Consider the following 202-nt stretch of genomic DNA (forward strand, 5'->3'; position numbering starts at 1 on the left):
GGCTGAGGCAGGAGAATTGCCTGAACCCTGGAGGCGGAGGTTGCGGTGAGCCGAGATCGCGCCATTGCACTCCAGCCTGGGTAACAAGAGTGAAACTCCGTCCCAAAAAAAAAAAAAAAAAAAAGAGGCCTTTCCACTGCTGTGTCAGGCTGGAAGCTTCTGGAGGATGCACTACATATTAGGAACAGTGGATCCTGTTGTC

The sequence above is a fragment of the Sapajus apella genome, unplaced genomic scaffold (assembly GCF_009761245.1).
Source record: "Sapajus apella isolate SASKATOON/1434 unplaced genomic scaffold, GSC_monkey_1.0 scaffold52, whole genome shotgun sequence".
NCBI classification, from domain to species: Eukaryota; Metazoa; Chordata; class Mammalia; order Primates; family Cebidae; genus Sapajus; species Sapajus apella.